This window comes from Polistes dominula, unplaced genomic scaffold, assembly GCF_049000335.1.
Source record: "Polistes dominula isolate Pdom_NZ unplaced genomic scaffold, Pdom_raw_medaka contig_31, whole genome shotgun sequence".
Taxonomy (NCBI): Eukaryota; Metazoa; Arthropoda; class Insecta; order Hymenoptera; family Vespidae; genus Polistes; species Polistes dominula.
In genome coordinates, this window is record NW_028300925.1 from 5,838,474 (window position 1) to 5,861,177 (window position 22,704).

A 22,704-nucleotide genomic window follows, 5' to 3' on the forward strand; every position below is an offset into this window, starting at 1 on the left:
TATCTCTCCCTCTCTCTCTTTCACTCTTTGGTGCCTTTTCTTCTTCTATTTTGTTATTCCGAGCATGAGAACTTTCACGCCGTCGAATCGACGTGCTTTCGTCAATTTCAAGAAGCAAGACACCAGAAGAAAGAAAAGTCGCTGCGTGCTCACTCGCGCGTGTTGGAGAAATGAAAGAGGAAGAGAGAGAAAGAGGGAGAGACAGAAGGACAAAGACCTTTTCGCGATTTTACCCACGGGGATAAAAGCGTGGTGAAATACCTAGGAGGGATATCCAAAGCGTAGCTTTTTGTAAGCGAACAAAAAACCCTTCAGTCCTTTCCGAAGCAGTATTTCTCAGCTCGTTTATCGTTCGTTCGGTCGAGATTTGAGAGATTCGTCGATCCGCTGAGCCTTGATGCGCTCCGATCCTAGAGGTGGATTTAATAAAATCCTCTAGCGATCGAAATCTACGTGAAAGCCCGATATAGCCTTCCTTGCATTTTTTATCTGTATATAAATACTTATAGATATAACTACTACTACTAACACTCTCTTTTCCAATATTTGCTTTAGATCGTTGGGTAAATACTTTGATTCTGAATGAACGTACTATGTTATAAATGATGGCTAATTGTAAACAAGAATGGTCAACATGTTGTTAACAAAATGAAATTTTTTCGTTCAAATAGTAATTTCATCTCAAAATTATATAACAATCTAATATTTAAAATTGGAGAGAGATAAAAATTTGATCAACCAGTTAACAAAATTGTATTTCAGATGAAATGTTAAACGTAAACAAATTTTCGAGAGTTTTCGACTGATTACTTTTTCATAGATAGGCATTTCCAGGCGAATGAACCTCTATGCACGCGTAGCATAACGAAATTATCAAACGTTACGCTTGGTCAAGCCGTGACTGGAGAGAATGGTTCGATGATTAGCGTTTGACTCGTATCAAATCGCGTTTCGATTAACGTGGCTTAATGAATATTTCGAAGAGCGTAGATAGTAATCTTGGTCTCGATGAATTTCGGGGGTTAAATATCGGTCGATGCGAATTTGGCTTTCTCGATTTCGATTGGGTTTAATAATCAAACAGATAACGAGCTCAGATAGTTATGTTACAAGGTATCGGTTTATATGTGTAAGTAATACATACTCTCCTCATAGCTGTCGACGATTTCAAAACTTAGGAAAATCAACGTTGAAATTCGTTTAACGAACGTTAAAGTAATGTGATATAAATTCGTGGATAGGTCTAAAGGTAGATAGGATAGTGTTGGAAGATATTTCGGCTGTCACGCGAAATAAATCATCGGACGGTGAGAGTACGCGGCATGAATTATTTTACGGGTATAAGGCCGTTACTTCTGCACGAACGATCAGCAGCCGCGATTAATAGCTGCTGGTCGAAATATTTCATGGCTCTCGAGTCTCGACGTCGTTCCTCTCGAGCAACCGTTGGGAAGATCTCTACCGATGAAGAAGCTACTAGAGGAGAGTTGTGGTATACTAGATACGAGGAATTTACGAAGAGAAAACTGTGATAGAAAGATAGAAGAAAAGAGACTTTTGTTGATATTTTTCTTATTTTATCATGCATTTTAATAATACAGAAAAGATCAAGATAAAAATTATATTTTATTCGTATTTTTTTTTATTTACATAACCAATGTAACTAAACAAACATTTTTAATAAGGCGAAAAGTTAGTAAGAACAATAACATTCAATATTTTTAAGAAATACGAACGGATATACCTTTGTATGGTCAGACATTTGTAAAGAATTGCCTTTAAGAGCATCGACAAAACACACGGGAACGATATGAATATCTTCGTATAGTCGAGTAGAAAGAGGAAGTAAGGAGATTTAAATAATTTTGCATAAACTCTACGATTTTGCGGATTACCACCTTGCACGACAGGAGATAACGTTTGCTGTGATTTTAGAATCATATGCAAAGTACCTAAAAATACGAAGAACAGAAGTATGCAGTGTTTCTAGTAACGTTTGGATCCTGTTTGTTCGGAATACATAACGAATAATTTTTAATATTTATTAAATTTTATTTTGACAAAAATGTTAATATATTATGCAGTTTTAATTTTCAAGATTTTGAACTCCCTTTAACTCATACATTTTCTTAGTAATTACCTATATATCCGATCAATATTTAGATATTCTTCAATTTGTATGCGTAACATAATTGCGATCTATCATCCCAAATGTTTGATGTCGAATAATACAATATCTAATATATGTGTTTATGATATGTGTACGTGACTAGAATTTCATGGAACAACCGCAGAAACAATAGTATCAATCTATCGTGAAATTCATATACCAATATTAATCTAATAAATGATTATTCTTACAATATATTTATTTTTTTAGTAATATTATATAGTACAAATAGAAACTTGTTTACATTATATACGAAATACCAAGTGAAAATCTTTAAATGATCTTTACATGGTCAAGCTTTTATTGTATCTTATTTCTAAATCTTTTCATAATTATTTTATATCATGTTCTTTTCTCTCTAGAACTAAATGAATCTCTTAATAGCGAATAGGTATTAATCTATAGGTTAACGTGATCGCTTATCTACAACAAACACATGTCTGAATTTCTAGCTAACCTGTTGAAATTACTAACGAGAAAATAATAGGAACATCGAGCATTCAAATTTTAACGATCCCATTTTGTAATGGGATATGGGTTCGATAATAAAATGATTTCTGAAAATAGTGTTGAACGACATGTGTCTTGATCAGTACTACGTTATTTGTTTATCGCTAAAATGTCGTTGTAGTTGTTATATCGATTGTCGTTGCATTGTGAATTGTTAAACGATGCTTCGACAATACTCCACTTGATAAATTCGTTGTTTGCAGATATATAGTTTGCTGCTACGATGCTTGCATTTTTTTTCTTGCTAGTGGTTCTACTGCGTCGTCAGGAGCTGATGCGATTTTGAATGTTGTTTTTCGTGATGTTGAGCAAATCGAGTAATGATGATTAAATGAATGTGATCGAATGCATCCTTGTGATCGAATGATGCTGACGGTGTTACTTCGTGGGTTTTTATAGGAAAAAGATGGTCATCATTCTTTTTCCTAGATTGATTGTCCAATGGCAGAAAAAACCACCCCCATAGTTCATCGATTCAGAAAATTAACTTTGTTTATTGGATGTCATAGTGGAAACTATGCAACGAGAGAATCTTATTTAAGATAAAGGAAATCGTTTCTGTTGGTAAGAACACATGTGTTTACTTAGCAAATCGACATCACTTGACAGGTCTGTCGTCGAATGTTTTACCAGTTTTATGGCTTTCAAGAATGTGCTATATCTTCTCTGCATTTTCGAGTAGGATTCTCACGGATTTATAACTTTCGTTATGTTTTTACGTAACAAATAGAAAGGAGAGTTAAGCAATTTATAGAAAAAATATTAATGTAATTGCAAAAGCGTATTTTTGAACAAAAAGGAATATCGAAATTAATTTTTGTTTATCAATTTATTGTTCCAAGAACAAAAAGTAAAAGTATCCTCAAATTAGTTTTGGTTTCTCCGATTTTTTGCGAAACGTATCTATTATATATTATGTTCGAGATAATCTTGATGTTCCACGAATTCCGATAGATGATAAAATATTTATCATGTCGAAAAAACCAAAAAGAAGAAAATTGAACAACATGACTCGCAGATAGAAGGATGAAAAAGGTGAAGTAGTCGAGTAAGCGGGAAAAGATTGTGGATCTCTTCGAAATGAGGAGGAAGGCTTCGCCAAGAAAACAGGGCTGTAACTATAGAAAGTGTCTTGAAGAAAACGATAAAACAGAAGGCTTTCTTATAGTATAATTTATTACGTCTGATGCGATCTCACAACATAGATAATCGAGAGAAAAATATTTCTCGTTTAAGGTAAGTTACGCCTTATTTAACATTAAACGTTTTAAAATAAATTAAATGTAGGTACCATAAAAGAATTCATCTCATTTATTCACGTTTTAAACATAGAATCGATTTGCTTTGTATTTTCTAATGTTGTAAATAATTTGATAGGTTTAGAGACTTTACTTAAGTACTTAAACTGTTTACTTTCCGCGAACTGGTTCGTGTAGCTATTTTGAATACGATAAGTAAATTGATAAGTAAATTTCTTTGGAGTTTGCAAAATGTAGAACTCGACTTTATAGAGATTTCCGAGTAAAACTTTCGTACATTTTAATGAAGCACGAAACATTATTGAGTTTAGATTAATGAAAATCTTACCATCGAAAAGTATACAATGTAATATTAGGAAAACTAAATTTATTTGTTAAATATTAATGAGAGGAATAATAATTTTAATATCTATATAAGTAATATAATTAGTAATATGAATATCTTACGACTTCAATTGTAACTTTACATTTCGTTCACTTGTAAATATATCGTATTTGAAATTCTGTTCACATTGCAAGGTATTTCCCGCCTATTAACAGCTACGTGAGGTAAATATGCTCGAGCAATGGAGATTGATTCAATATGCGATTGACGTTGGTCAAATGATTCAATGATCAACAAAGCCTGTTTCCAAAATTCGAAGCTGATAAATTCCCTTGTCGGGAACTGTACGAAAATCAAACTAGTTAGCCTCCAGTATTAATATACGTAAATACCGGCTTAACGATAATATCAATAAAACTTCAATAAAGCGCAAAACTGCAGCCGTTGAATCGTAATAAATTATCCAAACTCTTTTTCTTTTCTTTTTTCTGTTTAAATAAAATTTCACGTACTTTAACATATTTATAATTTTGGTAAATTAAAATCTTTGATGTCGTTTTTTATGTTTACCTATTAAATATAATATAATTATTTATTCGTATCTACTAACATATTCAAACAACTTTTTACCTAACATAAAAAAAAATAAAAATAGATAATATATTCAATTTGTAAAAACGTCGAAATATTTCTATGTCTGATTGTACTTATACTTCGTCAATCGAATCCATTCATTTTTGAACGATGCCACTTTACTTGCATTGAAAAGAATAAACTTTCAGTCCATTTCTCGCTTTTACTTCGATTTATTCCTTTAGATTGAATACATTTTCACTGCATAATCATACATACGTCAAAAGCAAGCTCAAAGAAATAAAATAAAACCTATGTTAGCTATGAGTGGTTTGTGAAAAACACATTACTTTGATCAAACGTTATACCACATATATCTCATAAAGTGAAATGTTATTTCGTAAACGATTATGCGCCCGTTGATTTTCGTTTTATTAATTTAAAGAAATTAAGGTTATCCGATAAAATTTCATTGGTGATATGACACGAAGCGTAGTCAGATAGAAAATTGTATCTCATCGTAGATAACGTAGATAACGTTATCGTCAATCATGATTTTGAAAACGGCCGTATCGTGTTAGATTCAAAAGGACTTTTCTGGGTAATGGTACAAATTCTAAATACCATGGAATTAATTTATTAATTCCATGTAATTCTAAATACCATTGGAATTAACCATGAAATTCTAATAACATGGAAATTGCTCTCAATATTCGATGAGATATAACTCTGGGAAACATTCGCATTCATTTAAAATAACGACTGTACTATGTCTTTTTGATGTTTCCCATGCAAGAATCTTTGGAAGTGTACTCCACGGTACTAAGTGTTCAAATGTTAGAACCATGAAATCTCCTATCGTTTTACGCTCGGACACCAAAACGATATGTCAGAGAATATTTCGGAGTGATTCCGTGTCAGCTATAAAGGGAGCTCCTGTCCTATCTTACTTTCGGGATTGCAAAACGTGAACACCTTCGTAGACGTTAAACCTGTTATACGAGTTATACCGTTTCAACGTGTTTCCCTCAACATGGCTCATGTCAATAATTTCGTAGAAAATGTTACACTCATTAATGGTTAAATAAAGTATTATAGCTTCGTCAGAATTTATCTAAAGATTCTAATTACTAATTTGAAGCGAGATTAGCCAAAGGATTAGGCAATTTCCAACGTTATCGGTCTTGACCGCTATTAACCCATATGCATACATGTGTATACATATATATATATACGTATAGGTGTGTTAAATTCACACAAACCTTCCCAGTGCTTTGAGGTACTGTAGATTCAACGTGTTAGATCGTTCCTTTATTGTACCTTCATCGGGGATGTCTAAGGTAAATACTATCGGCTTCTGCAAATGCGGTCAAAGACGTTGGTACCTGCATGCAATAACTGGGTAATTCAGATCCTATACTCTCAATTAATTCACTCCATAGACCAACAATGTTTCAATACTATCTATCGACAATAGATCATTTCTTTTTATTTCATTGTGTCATTTTGATAGACGTATACTCGTAATAGATTAAATATGTAAACGTTGAGAGTTATTTAAAATTTATTATTATTTTTACCTTTCTAATTTTTCGAATAATATACGAGAAGAAATATGAGCAACATTTTTTGTACCATTCTCTGGTGGTGCACGGATGTCCCTAGATAGAATTGGTAAGGCATCACAGGTAGAATAATTCAGGTACAATTGACCAAGTCGGCTAATAGCGATTGTTAATTAGTAGGGACGTGTTGGTCGGTCGACCAACCACCTCCTCGGCTGCCGCCACTGTTCCTCGGGGTGAGATATGATCGAGAACACACCGGCCGCGGGCATGAATGCACGCACGTATATTGACGAGCAATGAGCCACCCGCCGCGCATACAATCTCTCCCTTCTTTGTGTAAGTGTAACATTCGAACGTGCTACGGATTGCGCATATGCGGGTTCTCTATGGTAGCCCGAGGGAATGTCAGGTATCTACTTGCAAAATAGCTGTCCGATAGGTACCCCTCTAACCCTCTTCCATCTCCATTCACATACTCATATTCCTACGACCTTCCCTATTTTTTCCCCCACCTTCCTCTACAAGAAAAATAACCGACCAATTTTTTTTTCATTATTGATCTTTTTTTTTATCAGCTTCTTTCTTTTTTTTTATATTGCTACTATTACTTATGATAACATTTAACAGTAGCCCCTATGTATAATATTAGGATTCCTTTTTATTCCTCTAAAATATTTAAATATTTTTAAAAGTAATTTGTTAGAATTCATTTAAAATTGAAAATAGAAGAGAAAAATAGGATCTCATATCTGGTGAACGTTGATGTTGTTGTTATTGTTGTTGTTGTTGTTGAAACGTAACGTAAATACAAACATGGTCGTTAACTGATATGTCACATAGATTCGCATATATCGTTTACGCATACTACACCGCTAATATCATTTATTTTTATATATACAGATGTACTGGCATTGGATAAAGAGCAGATGTCACTAAGCCAAGTCTATTAATGAGTACGTTTCTAGAAACTCGTGATATTTCATACGTTTATTGAAACTACTAACTCAACGAGACCCTGCTTGTCGCAACGCTTGTCCGCTTGGTAAAGTGGTAATTAAGGGCTAAGGGTCGTTATTCCACTCGGTACACGACGTGGAAGTATTTCAAGTACATACGTCGCTAAACTTTTCACGATAAGAGCACGTGTTCTCTCACTAACGATCATTTTTTTTTAAATACCATTTAAATTGAAATGTAGCTGTTTATTTAACACTTGAAATCTTTTTTTTTTATATATAATTAATAACAACATTTCAAATTATAATTATTATTCTGTAACATGAACATCTCATTTCCTATCCCTATCTTTCATTAGAATTTACGTATATTCGTACATAAATTATAACGAAACGATCATTTAACAAACATTAGTACCTATATTAGTATACTAAAATTCAATGTACATCGCAATAACTCTAATTATAATTACGTATCTAATATTATTAATTATTAATAATTAGCATTGAAATTTTATCATTCGTTGCACGAATAATACTATAAATAATATTTTAAATAAAAGAGATAAAGATAGTTATATAATTAACGTTATCTTGATTAAAATTAACGTTTGCTAACTACGAAAAAACTTCTTTTTACTTTTTTCTCTTATTTTTTTTTTTTTTTAAACTATTACAAAGTAAAGGATAGTAGTAAACATCACGTAGAACTTTTCCAAAGAGCCAAAGTAATAGCTGGAAAAACTAATAGCCGGTATAGAGTTTAAGTTTATCGAGTAAAAGAGTACAAAGTTTCGTTTATAATACACCTATTCTCTCCTTGATCAAATTTTCTCATCCTCGTACGAACAAGATTGCAAGTTGAAAAACATATGCGCGTATCTAGGGATCTTATCCCATTTTGTTTTCCTTTACATGAATACTATAAAAAGTCAGTAGAGGATGGAACGAAATTTGACGTTCAAAAAAAAAAAACGAACAATCCGATACTATTTTATTTTATTATGTTCCCCTTGGCTACCGTTAAGAAAATTGGTAAGACTTTGCACTCGCATATAAATGTTTTTCCATTCGATAAAATTCGAAAGATTGTCTTTTTACTGTTATATTTAGTTTAGGTTAATATATTTTTCTATTATTTATTTTGATATCTTCTTTTTCTTTTTTGAATATAATTCCTGTGTATATTTCTAAAAGAATTTACATAGAACATCAAAAATATAATTGAAACGATTTATAGTAGCACGCATGTCAAACACAATTTACATCCAATCAATTAATTCTTTTCCAGATTTGCCTTATTTTAATCTAAAGCGTTTATTAACAAGCGATCGTAGCAATTATTTTTATAATTAAATTATCAATTAAATAATTAATTCATTAGCGATATCGTAGAGTAACCCAGTTTCGAAGATGACGGACATGGGACCATTTAATGTAACGGGAATTAATTAACGTTTCCGCCAGACTTTTCCTCGGACTTAAATAAAATCCGAGACTTGAAATATTTCTTAGTCTTTTTCTCTTTTCTCTCTCTCTCTCTCTCTCTCTCTCTCTCTTTTGTATAATATAAAGTTAGGAATACATTTTGAGAAGAAAATGGAATAGAAAATTGTAGAAACTAAGACGATGTTTCTACGAAGAAACAAACTTTTTCTTCCTAAACTTTCTCTTTCATTTTTAATTCTGTTCTATATATCTGTTCTTATCTTTCTTTATCTTATTATTTTCTCAAATTATTGTTAAAATAAAAGTAATTATTAATAATAATAAATTACGAGTCAAATAGGAAGAATACATTTGGACAGTGGTATCCATAGAAATAAAATTTAATTAAAAGTAGAAAATATAGAATAGATGTGTACACATATACGTATGCACAATAATAATTAAATACATATATGTAAAACTACAAAATAAGAAAAAGTAAAAATGTGAATTTCATTGAAATTAATTCTATAGAGAACATAGAGACACTAGAAAGTGGATACTGCTCTTGTTGATGTTAGCCTGTTTGAAAACTCTACGCGATAAGTAAATTCTAGTTCTTTCCTCGAGCATTCTTCCGCTACTTTCACGATTGCACATTGTTCTATTTTTTTTTACTCTCTCTCTTCTTTTTTATTTTTTTTATTTTTTACTTTTCAGCTTCACGCATCGCTAGAGATTTTACAACGTTGATATCGTTAATCTGTTAACTGTGTAGCACTATTTTTAAAAAATGTTTATCCACGTTGTGTAAGAAAAATTAGGAGATGATAAATATACTCGTAAAATATACGGTAAGTATATACGGCTACTATAAAATTGAATTAAATTACAATGACTTTAATGTTATTACTTAATATAACCAGTATTCTTAAAGGGGTAAGATCTGAAGGTAAAATCTGAAAGAAACTTTGTATTACTCACATAGATGTACTTATCAATGATTAGAACGAAAATTTTTCAAAATCATATCTTTTTAAAAAGATTTCGATTCTTTTTAAAACCGTGTAGTCATTAAAGATATAACTCCCATTTAGATGCACTACCATTCTAAACTGACATACAAACACATTTACACCACAGTAAGAATCAGTTCAGGCCAAGATAGGACAGTTCCGTTGTGAAACGGCATCGTAACACGTAACATCTAATTGTAAATGTAATTGTAACATGTTAATGTATTCCGCAACAGTAACTGTAACTGCAACTGCAAGTGGGTCCGCAATGCTACTGCGGCTTTGGTTGCGGCTGACCTATTCTGTTTTCTCCTTTAAATATTCTATCGATTATTAAAGCGTTATGTGACACAATTGTCGACAATATCTGTATTAACCAAAAAGAAAAATTATATATTATTATAATATCATATATATTTATGTAGTAGAAAAATGTGCATACATTATACATTTTCCTAATAACTAATATTTAATATATTTTTTTTTGTTAAACTAAATATCGAATAACAATAATTTTTATTAATAGAATACGTACATTTTAGAGCTTACATATTATAAGTAAACTTTATTTTAGAGAAATATTCGATTTCATCGAATAATATGAAATAGAATGTTAAATTTGCATTGGGTAGATCTCAGGAAGAAATACCAGCATTGGTACAAGTAAATCGATACGATTTCGACCTTGGATCAATCTTCTAGTAGAGGGAAACTCCGGGAACCAACATTCCGAAGAATTCCCTTGGAATTGTGGAATTGGTCTCACATTCGAAAAGGCTTTCCTTCGAGTAAGGAGTACCTTATCTTCCGGTTGAAAGTGCACCCCTTCGCGTAGCTCTCGACTGTTCTATTGACTCAGGATGGTACGGAGAGACGTTCAACGGCTTCTTGCTGAGATATGCCCTTGCTCTTACTTTCGTACACTGACTGATTTTATATGTATATACATACTAGGTGAGTTTCTTAAAATTGAACGTGAGAATTTACTTTTGATGAAAAAAAAAGAAAGAGAAACGAACAAACAATAAAATTTCCAGATAAGAATATGTTTGATTTATTTCTAGCTTTGGTTTGAAACAATGGTATAAACAATCATTTATCTTATTTTCTCTCCGAATGTAACTTTTTCTATATCTCGCTTATATACATTTATCTTTTTGAAAAATATAAATATCTCATGGTAAACGTAAAATAGGAATATTTATTTCAATATTGCGATATGATATTCGTCCAGTCGGTTTACAACTTATTAGTTACAAACAATTCGAAAAATTGTGTATACGTATATAATATATATCTACGAAAGCGATAAAGCTTGAAGTATGTTCGTTTCACTTTTCGCAATTATAAAGAGAAAAGGCAGGGGAAGCTTGTCGGTATGCAACGCGGCTGAAGTGGAGTCGTTCATACTGAGTCAGCTAGCTAGCTAGCTAGCTAGCTATATGAGCTAAATCCAGTCGAGTAACAAAAAATCGGCTAAACAAACAAAAATACTAGCATGCATCATCTGAAGCTGACGCGTCTATTTCGACTTGTACTACTTTTCTCTCTCTCTCTCTCTCTCTCTTTTCTTTTTACAGCGCAAGCCATTTTTTATTACACGATCAAACAAGAAAAAAGAAAAAAATAATAAAAATTAACGATAAATAAGAAAAGTTGAACTTACAACAATTTCAATTCCTCGAATAATAATAATGATAATTATAATAATAACAATAATAATAGTAATAATAATAATGATTCAGTGAAGATTTCACATTTCTATTGGAAAAGTTAGAAGACATTTGGAGAATCGATCGATTGCAAGTCTGGAGATGGTATTCGAAGGTAGTTGTATGGAGAGGAACAGGCGAGAACGAAGACTTGAGTGGGTGGGGGGGTCATAAAAGTTAGCAAGCCCAATAGTAGTCGGCTTCGTAAAGCTTCACCTGATTCTATTCCCGTTACTTTTACGATAGCAAGAACGGAACTGCCATTCCAATTTCGAGAGGTGTTCGTGGTACCAACGAACGCGCGAACGTCGTTAAGTATCACCGAAAATCTTGATATTCGATGCCCGACGAATGTCTTTCCAGTATATACGTTTTATATCGCACTCACAAACGAGTTTTCTCGTTAAACTTAATAAGAGCAAATATATTCGGTTATAGATTCTTCTCTCCTGATCAAACCTTTTACGAGCAATCTATCTTGCACCTATCGATACGTTCAAACGATAAGTTCATATTCTTAATTAGCTAATTAAGTTCTCACATTTTCGATAGTTGCTAAGTGCTGTACGATACAAGCACGTTTCCTTGACTTTGAAATATTTCGATAAGTTAGAACCAGACAGATGGATGGACGGTGTACTTGATTTATAATTTAAAAAGACGAAGTTTAATTTCTTTTTAATTTCGTCAATACTACACGTTTTATTTCAATAGCTAATTTTGTCGGTAGATCGAATAGTTAGATCTAACGATAAAAATGAAATAGTAACAATTGAAACGGAAGTCTTTCGATATTCCAATACGAGAGATATTTTAAGGTAAGGAAAGTAATCGATTTCTTATTATTAAACAATCCTTCTTCATTTCGTTGAGTATAATCGTCCACAATTAATTCTTTTTCTTTTCCGTTTTATTTTTGTGAATTTTTCTTCTTTTATTCATCATTCTTCTTTCTTCATTTTCTCACCCCATCCGTTATTTTTCATTCAAAATCAGAAACAATTAATATATTTTAGTAGCGTTGCTCCACAAATGTCGATTTTCAGTAATGTATCGACTTTTTTCGTTTATATACCCCATGAAACTAGAAAACTCCTCTTTCACGGTTATTTCCATTCTCAGCCTATTCCTATTTCCAAACTGAAAACACTATTGTGCTGACGGTGCAAGCTCCGTAACGAGGCCCATTGGCAAATTGCTCTCAGACTTTGAGGACTACTAAAAAACGAGGTACGTTTTTTTTACCAGCATTCCAAAGTCTACACTGTTAAACAAAATCAAATATTTTCGATAAATTCCAAATATTTTAACTATAAAAATTTGCTAAATTTGTAACGTGATTTTTCATTTTTATTATTCTTAATGTTATTTTATATCTTTAATGTTCACGATAAATCGGTATAGTAAATTTTACGTGCACCCCCAATAAACTAACACAAGAACTATTTCAAACATTGATATTTCAGATCATAAAATGTTTTCCCCAAGATAGAGTCTGTAATTTAGAGAAAATCCGATCGTTAGAGGATCGCTCACGTTTCTCCCAGATCTACTTGTTCTAGCACAATTCTCCTTTCTCGTGATATAATTGTTTGCGATTTGTAGAAAACTGTAGTTCGGTCCTTTTGGGATTTTGGGGGAAATTCTATCGATCAAACTGGGATCAAAATGTCCATCGTTGTATTTTAGGAGTAAGAGGAATCCTAGTTGCACACTTGTCAGAGTTACTTCGTAAAGGAGAACCACAAGTCTTTCTTGATCCAACGAGAGTGGCGAAGCTCAGTTCGGTCGAAGGGAGCTGAAAGATGACGTCAGGTGTGAAGTATGCGACCACATCGATAATTATTCGTGCAGTACCCGCACGCAAAGTTCCTAGTTCGGAATTGCCGTAGCTTACCTTGTTACTCTCTAGTAATTTCGAGTTACCTTCTTGTACGGACGTCCTTTGCTTTACGAACGTAGCATAATAAGTAAATGCTTGAAATTTAGAACGAAGAGCTTGGATTTAGGAATAAATTTTAACAAAATGTTTAAATATATACAGTTATCTCGAAAATTTATACCAATTTGTAAAAACATTTTCATTTTCACATTATTTTTGTATTTTATGATTACTTATAATTATATATATTTAAATTTTTAGTATATTATGAATTAGCACACGAACATTCCGGACAGTTCGTTACTTGGAAGATATTTCTTTTTAAATAATATTTTAAATATGATCGATGTTAAATGAAAATTAACAGAAAAAGTATTGTTTTAAAGGGGTGAGTTAAGCTGAAGAATACGGAAGGGAAATTACTGACTTGTAAATCTGCCCAGACCGAGTTAATTTTTAAGTATTCATAATCAGCTTTAAAAATGAAATAGTAAAATATAAATGCATCGTTAAATAAGGAAGCTTCAGAGTTGTAATTCAGGCTACTCGAAAGAAGGCAATTTTTACGGGTCAATCCCAAATCCTCTTTGCAGCATTACCAAGTCGACTACTCGCAAATAAAATATCATTTTTCCTATAGAGTCAAAACCGGTTCGTGGAATTTCAGCATTGTATGTGTGTATTTGTGAATGCAAACTTTTTACATCTTTCTTTTTTCTCTCTCTCTCTCCTAACTCATTTTTAGTCGAAAATTTTGAAATAAATGAACGAAGTATTTGACATTTAATATCTTACGTATAAACGATTAAAATATATAAAAATTATAAAAGTTAGAACTCTTCTCTTATCTATCAAACTATTTGCCTTAAGAGAGAAATATATATTTAATTGTTTATTTTTGTTATTTAATATGAATAGAATTTACTCTTGTTTAACGTAACTAGGTGTTTTACAGATTACGAATATTCCTATCAGCTAAAACTATATAATTCGAAGCGAATAATTTATCGTCATCCGGGTGGATTTAATGCAAGTTGTCCCGGACCACGTAGAAAATTAAAGCCAGTCCGTTTAGGGATATTCGCATGAGACCACAGAATAGAATTTCAAATAAATTAATGGCAAGAGCTTGGACGCAAAACCAGTGCATCGTCCTTTCATTACTTCCGCCAGAACGAATGACTTGACTTTAAGCTCACTTGGTATCAGTTAGTGATTTTCTAGAGAAAAGATCATTTTTGTACTATTATTATTATTATTCATCAATTGATTTGTCTTTTACGTATTTTCTTTTTCAATCTATGAATAGGAAGTGGATCTTTTATAATTTTTAAACGAATAGAGGAATATTTTATTTTATATATACGTTTATCGATAAAATTCTAAAAATAAATTCCATACGCAAGCAGAAAACCATAAATTGGCTTTTACGTTTGCAAATATAATATCGTCGGCTTTTCTTTAATAATATATTAAACGTAATAAGCATGTAAGTATTTTGTCATTTCTGGGTTTCCACGGATTAACGTAAATCACCTTATCGTATTCGATGTACTCATTCTAAGTTCTCTCATACGAGAAAATTCATGGGAAAATGCATTCCTCATTTCGTCATAAAAAAATCGATTAAAATTGTTTTATACAAATTGGAGAATAGCTTTTGTTCGAACGAGTTTAACAATTTCAATTTAATAATAGGTTATCCGCTTATATGCTGAATGTGAAAAAAAAGGCTTTTTGAATAATTGTAACCGCAGATTGAACGATTTTATAGAATCATCGAATTTGTAATTTTGTACAAACATCAATATCGTGGAAAAATGGTTGAAACAACTACATATGAACAAAAATAATAAGTATTTGTTTTGATAACTGACTTTTTCGAAAACAAAAAGATTACATAAAAAAGAATATATATAAAAAATAAAATATTTATTTTATGCACGTAATTAAAAATGACAATAAAACAAATGTATACATGATTTTCGAAATAAATTATACATTCGTCTATTAAATTCGACTTATTGTTAGTAAAATGCGATTAAATATAATTGTGAAAGATAAGATGAAATATTCATAAATTTGTAATGAAATAATACTAAATGTATTAAAATACGATGAACATAAATACATTCTTTTAAATAAATCTATGAAAATACTCTTATGCAGATATAGCTATTGCAAATATTGCAAAATTCTCGATTCATGATATCGAAAAGCGATCGACAAACACCATTTCGCTCGACATCGACGCGTATTTCTTATAATATCTGAATCATCGAATTCACAGAACGTATCGTATAAATTATATCGTGTTTTCCTTATATATCAAGAAAGGTAGGTAGATAGGTAGATAGGTAGGTAAGAGGAATAAACCGAAAAACTCTTGGCATCGATCTATCCATTTCGAATTACGCGTAAGTGCGCAGTTTATCATTGTTGAGCCATTTCCTATTCTGGTCGATAGAAGAAGTAATACGGGTATAATATCTCATACACATAATATATTTTATCTGACTACAATATATTTCCTGGTAGAATATCAAACTCGGTGAAATCCTATGAAGGAAGAGGATACGAAACGGCCGATGTAAGGAAAAGGTTTACTGTGGAATGGCAACTTGGACGCAAGAGGAGGAAGTTGGTTTAGGTAGGTAGGTAGGTAGGTGGGTAGGTAGGAAAAGAGGATGGTTTGAGAGGAAAGAAAGGAAAAAGGCTACTGAGTAGTAATTTACCGAGTAGTTCATATTGACGTAGCAGTTTTAAGCATCGCTATTTTTACGGCTTATCGTTGGCCTAGATGAATCTCGAGAAAGAAAGCACGTTTAATCCCTTTTCTAGAATAACTTTAAAAAGAACGTGATTCTTTCTTTCTCGTAAATTCACGAGATTATGACTTATGTGTATTCTATGTGAAATTTTTCAAAGTGTACTAAGAGTGTTAAAAAATCGATTGATAGGTTTTTAGGAATCTTTCGAAAGAATGAATCGTATTTAGTTATTTTCGTTGTATTGTTTTTTTATTGATCTTTCTCCATTTTTCCGTACCGTACTTAATCGCAATCTAGCAGTTTGTATCCGGCTGACATATTGCCAAGTGAAAGCTATTCGAAGTAAAGGGCCTTTGCGAAGGGATCTGGAAAAAAAAACAATTCTACTATGTTCGTTGCTCGTTCAAAGTGTCTCGTCGTTTTATTGACAAAATGCTTCGGTCTTTTGTCGTATTTATTATTGAAAGAAATACGTGTCTGGTGTTGATAAAAGTAGTACTTTGTTGGAGTCTCATAAATTTCTAATTTTATTGGTTTTCTTTGGTACTGCTAAAGGAAACTATAGATCGTTATATGTACGAGACTTGAAAAATCAAATTCGTTTAATTTACAAGTGCCATCGTGAAGTACTATTTTTAAGTTCAACCAATCGTAACGCTTTATTACTATTTTCATTTTACACATACTTTATATATATATATATATGTAACTATAGTAATCATATAGAGATCGAATGCTCGGTCAATGCACATTTCTCGCACGTGCCGATATTATATCATCGACGGAAAATCAGAATTGCAGTGTGCATGAATTCCCATTAATGAGGTAATCTCTAGATACGACGCGTAACAAATGAATTGCACCTGTGCACTGCGATACGCTCGAGAATCGTGTAATTTTCGAATATGCGAACGAGCGCATGATAAAGGTAAATCGTTTGGAAGTTTCGTTGGTGTTTTGTCATTGTTATCGATGTGATTTTTCAGCAGAACGAAAGTGGACTTTCAGAGAGAAAGAGAAAGCTTTGTCCATTTACGTGCACTCTACTAAAATATAAGAACACTCTTCATATAATTTATAGAAGCTAGACGGTTTTGATACTAAATTGTATGATGTCTATTTACGCTTTATTCATGCTATTTTAGTTTGAGTGTCTCATTTTTTTTGTTCTTATTCGCATGCTTTTACATAGTACGAACTAAAAATTTGTAATATTTATATGATAATGAATGATTATTAAATTTATTGATACAAATATAATCGTTTCTCTAGTTGATGTGCGATTAATGTAAATTACGTTGATCTAAAATAATCAAAGTATACTGTGATTATTAGAATCAACGAGAATTATTAGTCTTATATAAAGTTTTAATTAAAAGTTGGTTAATATATCGAATAGAAAATTCCACAACTATAATATTCCATTATTCGATTCAAGTAAGTACAATTACTAAATTGTACTTTGCTCTTTCGCAATACGATCGTTTCAATAATAGCTTATACTTAATCTCCGTGAGGAATCGTTCAAGCGTATAACTATTAATTGAATAGAAGTGGTCTAGGAATCTAGGAATGATTCGTCTGAAATATGCGTCGTAATTTTGAAACGTAGCTATTTTAACAGCAACGTTGGCGAAATTAAATTTGCGATTTAATTATAGATTTGTTAATGCTTTTATCGTATGTATATTTGCATAAAGTATAAAAAGAAAATTTGAGTTTTGAAATGATATTATTCCTTTATCCTTATTTTTCTTTATTTTTTGTTTCACATATAAACGAAAAAAAAAATAAAATAAAAGGAAAAGTAAACGAAATTTAATTAGATATAAAATAAAAATACAAGAATTCATATCCGAGCTCGCTAACGCATCTTTTTCTCTTTCTCTCTCTCTCTCTCTCTCTTTTTCTTTATAGTATTTAAGTTAAAAGTAGAAAAAAGCAAAAAACATATAACTAAAACTTGATCAAATGTTTATTCTATAATATTCCGTTTTTCTTTGAACATATATCAAGCAGGAGTAAAATCGATGTGATGATATTTATATTAGGTCAAATTTATTCGTAAATTACTACTTTTGTAATATTTATTCAAATAATTTGTATATGTTTTTTAATCAATATTAAATACGTACTAAATCGATTATCGTGATAGGATTACGTATCGATACGTCTGACCAGTACAAAATCGGATCACTGGCACTTATATATTAAATTGTTTTAAAAGTTTTCTATTGGCTAAATCAACTTTGACGAACTTCCAACAATTATTATGAGCCAACTAGACTTCTTGATTTCCAAATTGTTCTACTTTATGATTTTCCCACAATGAAAAAATAAAATAAAGAATGAGCTAACATATATGCTTTATTCTCAATGATGTTCCATCTACGACCATAGAAAATCTTTGACTACAAGTGCTTTGAAGCAAATACTCTGCGTGAAAGCCACGTTATTTCTCGTTCGCATGGAAGGAACCAGACAAGAATCTTCTATATGGATGTTGGGCAACGATCCAGAATCTGGACAAGAAGGGTTCATCCCTAATATATTACACATCGAAATTCTTTTTTCTTTACTCGTATGAATATCGTTAAAATTTACTGAACATTTTTACAAGTTCAATGAGACAGTATGGATTGCATAAGATTTTGGATACTTTTACATACAAAGTTGAATTATTTATACATTTGATTTATTTTAATTAATTCTCCTGATATGCAACTTTATATAAATATAGGATTTAGTTTTGTTATATTCTATATGGTTTTATATCGAAACAAATTAGCCCTTGTAATTTTGTATGTAATGTGTATCCAATTTAGAAAATCCCTAATAATATATAGTAAAAAAGGGATGAGCGAACACGGATGTGAAGGGTATTCTTCTGGCTCGTTACTATTCAGTATCATCGTGATCTCCACCCTCAAATAAACACCCCGTCTGAAAGGAATGTGAGTTCTCGTTGGCACGACCATTTTTGTCAGAGATTTTTCGATGGAGTCTGGGCAAAGATCCAGTATCTATCTGATTCCAGGCTCGGCTTGATATCCATCTAATCGATCCGGTCTGACTTTTTTTGGCATTTTTTCATTTCACGATACGTAGTTTGAAAATTACTTGGCATTGGTAGGATTTCCTATAACTGTTAAATAGTAATGTAATCAATGCAATCATTCGTAAAGATTTTTTCTCGACGATTAATGTTGTCGATGAAGTCATCACTGCGAAGAAGAGATAAAATAACTACATTAGAATTCAAAAAATACTAAAATTAGAACGTTTTTATCTTAATTTCTATTTGTTACAAATAGTATATCCGTTATACACATGTGTAGTGTTCGGGAAGTCATATATACAACATTGAATATAAGAATTTTGATAGAGCACAACCCGTCAGTCTGAAGGTAAATTCCGAGAAGGTCTGTACTCTGATCGTATACTTGATGTTTTCATGTAACAAAACACATTCCTTTCGATTTATTAACAATTTTTTTAATATTTTAATGCACTCTAATAATATTTCAGATTGTTTCAACGCATATACATTGGTTTAAACATTCCATACCATTCCAATTACTATAATAAAATCGGAATAATTTTTGTCGAAAGTAAAGCATAGCGGATTAAGATATTTTCCCAAGTAAGAAAATTGTGGAACGTTCTTTCAAAAGTCTTGTTCGGCCGTGCGTTTGAAAAGACTATGAGGAAAGAATGCTCGCTCTAATTTTTGTAATCCATTTCCCCAGGCGTGCGCAGTCGGAAGACCGTATAAAAACTCATTCGAGATGCGGCGAAGGTTCATAATTAGAACGAGGAGTGCTGTTCGCGTCGAGCAGAAAGTCACAAAGAAGTCTTCTTTCTTTACTACCTAGTACTTCTTCTTTTTCTTCCCTATTTCTTCCACTTTTAAGTAAAAATACTTCTCTTGCGAAGAAGGATCTACGCGAGAATGACTTCGACATAAAGAGTGAGAGATTTCGTCGGTTCTCTCTTTCTTCTACCCCTCTCTCTCTCTCTTTTTCTCTTTACATTGGTGAAACTTTCCTCCTCTCGAGCCATCTTTATTCATTGTTCCTATCAACGATGAGAGAAAGGGGTTTCAAATGAGTGAGAGAATACGAAGGAGAATTAAACTTTTGGCCGGAGACAATGGGCAGCTCCCTTAGCATACACACGTTGAAAAGGCTACTAACAGGGAACAATGGTAACCTTGGCAATCTCTGTTCTGTCTCTCGTAAGAGATGGTCCAGAACCGTTACACAGCGTACCGTCGTCATCGTCGTCGTCGTTGTCGAAGACGACGGTGTTTCTACTCTTCGATCCACGTGGTAGTAATGCCGGTCCAACATTAATACTACTGTCTGCTTTCATATTTCGACTCGACATGGTTGTTAGACTATCTCCTCCCTTTATACTATTCTTCCTTTACGCATGTAAACGAGTTCGCTACCCTCCTCGACTTACATATTTTACAGAACGTCGTCCTTCGAAAAAGGAGAAGTAGGGTAGAATGTATCGAGAAAAGCAGTAGTAGAGACTTCCACGAATTTTTTTCACTACTCTCGAGATCTTATGCCTGATACACACAATTCCACGCCCACAATGAAATTTATCAGACACTTTTATCGCATCCCTTTTGTCGTTCTTACTTTGAAATTCCAACAGTGATTTCTACGCTATACTTATAACGATCCTAAATACACTCACAAAAAAAATGTTTGGCTACGATGATTATTTCTATATTTATGATGAAAATAATCTACTTATTATAATACAACAAGATGTAAGCCCTTGTACTGATGAGACTTCAAACGAGAATAGGAATAATGGTTTCGCTACAGAATGTTGATTTTATAGTTTGAATATTTATCTATTCCCTTTCTCTACTTCTTTATTTGTTTACTTACTCGTTTGTTATCCATTGTTTCCTCAGTCACTTTCGAGAACTCTACTATCTTCCAGTACCAAAACAATCTGTTCAGAATCGATTGAAGGACCATTCGACAAAGTGAATACACATTCAAGATAACTATTCATATTGCAATCGAAATAATCACAACAAATATTAAACTATTGTTTATTCAAGTAACGAACAATAATATAAAACAATGTGTTTATAAATGATATACTTATTAGGATAGGTTCGTTAGTTTTTAATATATTCTGTTCATTAGTTTTCATCGTTCATGTTCTATTACTTTCATATATTCGACCATATTCCTCAACGGTTTCCTTCGCGATGAGGACTCTCGTTACGGTACTAGAGAGCGTACGCGTTGAGATTTACGAGAATTTTGTGTAAAATCGAAAAGGGACAGGGGAGAAAGTGCGAGGAAGTAGGAAAGTCGAAAGTTCAAAATGGTTAGGGATGAAAACAAGGAATCCCTGTTTCCAGCGAGCATAACGATGCTGTAGAGGCATCGGTACGCAGTTAATTATCTTCTATGCGAGTTTGTCTGACAACGGCTTGAACGGTGAGAGACGAGTCATTAATTCTTTACGTAATTAGAGAACGAGATATAAGACAGAGTCTAACCCAAAAAGAGAGAAAGAGAGAGAGGAATGAAAGGAAGATAAGAGAAAGAAGAAAAAGAGTTTTGGCGAGCTAGTAGAAACGAATGCAAAAGAGTACTCGAAATGTGCTGATTGCATTACCACGGAAAGACGAATGGCCATTTCGGTGAATGGGCTCGTTAACTCGCACGCTTACAAATTACCCACCATTTTCCTTCTCCTAAACTCTATCCTTCTTCTTTTTTCATATCCTTTTCTATTTTTTTTTACACCTGAGTAGAACAAATCCGGCGGGTCTAGATATCCAGTTGGTACCCTAGCAGCTCTATACGAGAGAATTCCAGGCTTGACGTAGATAGCATCTCGTTTTCATAACCAGTTTAGAGTTATCATGTTGGCTTCCTCTGTAAATTAACTTTGCATAATTGAGCTGGTTTCTGCTAAAGAGTAGATAATCTCCGTTTTGGTGTCCTTGATGGTAGGCGCGAATATATTCAGATTGACCTCACCCCTCGTCCCTTTAACCCCTTTGCTCGAATGCATTTCGATAACACATTATCATCGATTCCGATCGATGCCATCATGAATCACGATTCAAATTAGCTCTCACCGATATTCTCTTGGCGATAACCGTCGCATTATTATATCCTACTTATTTCAAAACGAATATATTATGTATATTTCTATGTTGGTAATATTAATTCTTCTTTCATATCTTATACAATTGATATTTGTATAGTAGGTAGATGAAAAAAGAAAATGTTTCGAGAGACGAGAGAATACAGTCGTATTGTTTGTTGACTCGTTTTGAAGATTAGACCCTTTTCCCTGTTTGAAGAGACGACTCTTCTTTAAATTACAAAAGGGTTCATAAAAAGTGTCTCGACGTGACAACGATGGTTCTCTCTCGTCCCTACTCTAATAACAGATTCAATTACACTCGTGTACGTCGCCAACGAGAGAGATTCCCATGATGTACAGAAACATGCAAAATGTAAGAAGACGAGTAGAGTTAGC